Source organism: Schistocerca serialis, chromosome 4 (genome assembly GCF_023864345.2).
Source record: "Schistocerca serialis cubense isolate TAMUIC-IGC-003099 chromosome 4, iqSchSeri2.2, whole genome shotgun sequence".
In the NCBI taxonomy this organism is placed as follows: Eukaryota; Metazoa; Arthropoda; class Insecta; order Orthoptera; family Acrididae; genus Schistocerca; species Schistocerca serialis.
The window spans coordinates 772,927,507-772,930,127 of NC_064641.1; the positions used below are offsets into that span (position 1 = coordinate 772,927,507).

Sequence of the window (2,621 nt, forward strand, 5' to 3'; positions counted from 1 at the left end):
TGCCTCGGGCATATATGTGTGTGATATCCTTAGGTTAGTTAGGTTTAAGTAGTTCTAAGTTCTAGGGGACTGATGACCTCAGATGTTAAGCCCCATAGTGCTCAGAGCCATTTGAACCATTTCTTGGTACTATTCTAGCTAACCTACAGATGGATAGAGCCGCATGTCTGCTTGTCGTCACATTGGTGAGTAAATGGCCACTCGGGAACTAAGCGTGTGACGTTAAGGTGAAAGTGTAACACAGTTATTATCGAGTACGCTGTCTTTTCCGGCTTAAAATTGCTAAGGTCCGGCTGAGGCGTAGGCTGCTCTGTGCTCTTCTTTGGAGGCTGTGTCCATAATCTTCTGGACGATACAGCATCTGTTGTAGGTAGACCTATTCCTTGATGCTTCACTGCTGCCAGCATAGATTTTATAGCGCCAGTCAAACGCTTCCCGATGGTCTGTGAAACTTATACACAGTGATAACATATTCGTTGAAATTACAATGAAATGAACACCCCTACCTGCATACAGGCGTTGACATAAGTCAATGGGGACAGTTGAAAATGTGCGCCCCGACCGGGAGTCGAACCCGGGACCTCCTGCTTACATGGCAGATGCTCTATCCATCTGAGCCATCGAGGACACAGAGGATAGTGCGACTGCTGGGATTCATCTCTGGCACGCCTCCCGTGAGACCCACATTCCCAACTTAATGTCCCGCACTATATTCATAGTGCCCCTGCCCATTATACTCATTACTCGCAGCGTTTTGCCGATTCTCGTAAGAGTTCTGGCACTGTTCGTGCATCCGCACGGAAGATGATGGTCAAATGGCCGGTGAGCCTTAACTATACATGAAGATGGTATCTGTTCTTTCAGACATGTCCGAAAGATCAGGTACCATCGGTGACCAAGCAGCTCGTTAGAATGAAATTACAATGAAATGAAGACCCGTAACTGCAGTTGGGAATGTGGGTGTCACGGGAGGGGTGTCAGAGAAAAATCCCTGCAGTCCCACGATCCTCTGTGTCGTCGGTGGCTCAGATGGATAGACCGTCTGCCATGTAAGCAGGAGACCCCGGGTTTGAGTCCTGGTCGGGGCACACATTTTCAACTATCCCCGTTGACGTATCTCAACTCCCGTATGCAGCTAACGGTATTTATTTCATTGTAATTTAATTCTAAAGAGCTGCATGGTCAACAATGATATCTGTTCTTTCGGACATGTCCGAAAGAACACATACCATCTTCATATATACATACTCGTTGCTTACATCTATAGCGGCGTCGACAGACTATAGATGGTCCATTGTGAGGTACACGTTTCTAAAGTTAGCTTGTTATATTATTGCCAGACATTCACCGCATTTCATGCCCTCAATGTAATCGCCGCGCAGCCCGATGACCTTCTCCCACGCGCTTACATCATCGGTGCGTCCATCTCTGTCGATGTCTCCCAAGGACCGCCCTATGGCATGGATGACGTCTTGTCCTGTGCTGTAGTGCTTGCCACGAGGGAGTGCTTTAATTTTTTTGAACAGGTCGTAATCGCACGGACTCACATCCGGTGAACACGGTGGATGTTTCAGTATCTCCCACCTCCACGTATGCAAGAGGTACTGCACAGGGCCGCTCGTGGTAGCTGCTCAGTCAGGGGCGCCTTGCCACGGTTCGCGCGGCTCCCCCAGTCGGAGGTTCGAGTGCTCCCTTGCGCATGGGTATCTGTGTTATCGTTAGCGTAAATTAGTTTAAGTTAGATTAAGTAGTGGGTAAGCTTAGGAAACGATGCCCTCAGCAATTCGGTCCCACGGAACTTACCAAAATTTCCAAATTTTTTCAGTCTGGAACCGCGCGACCGCTATGGTCGCAGGTTCGAATCCTGCCTCGCGCATGGATGTGTGTGATGTCCTTAGGTTAGTTAGGTTTAAGCAGTTCTACGTTCTAGGGGACTGATGACCTGAGAAGTTAAGTCCCATAGTGCTCAGAGCAATTTGAACCATTTTTTGAACCAAATTTTTTACAGCACGGGGTTCACCGTCTGTCATCGTGCATTGTCATGAAGTATGATGTGATGTAGCAAGAAACTGCAGTATGAGGCTGCAGTGATCGTCTGCCCCTGCGGGTCACGCGATGCAGGATTAAGCCATTGATATCATAAGCCGCAAGAACCATCACTTCGGTACCAGTTGGTTCACAGCGCACGTTCTTTGGTCGTGGAGAGCCATGGATGGCGTTCCCATCTTTACTGACATCGCTGCCACCTCGAAACACCATCACCCACCTCACCATTTACGGTGTTCCAGTGCTGCATCACCACACACCTCATGCGGTCCCTGAAAACATTTTTGTGCGCTCCAACCACGTGCCACTTTTCTGTCTGTTTCCTAAAGATACTATTATTTCGCCTAAACTGATCTGCCGCCCTTTCAGACAGTACACACTGCAAGTGACTCGAAGACAGCCATCGCCACTCACCGCACTACTTCAACCGTCCATCTGGTATCAGCTGCAGACAACACGCATGCAATCTGGCGCATATCCTTCGTCTTATAGTAGTGTTGCCACTACTTTTTACCCAAGACTAGTATTTTCCTGGAAGAAGAGTGAGTACGACTGCGAAATTTCTGTAAAGCGCT

At 48.4% G+C, this 2,621-nt stretch overlaps 1 non-coding gene across 1 annotated transcript; it reads right to left on the reverse strand.

The window, feature by feature from the left end:
- Positions 1 to 553: 553 nt before the first annotated feature.
- Positions 554 to 627, reverse strand: Trnat-ugu (transfer RNA threonine (anticodon UGU)). Its single transcript has one exon. It is a non-coding gene; the product is annotated as a tRNA-Thr (tRNA).
- Positions 628 to 2,621: the final 1,994 nt, after the last annotated feature.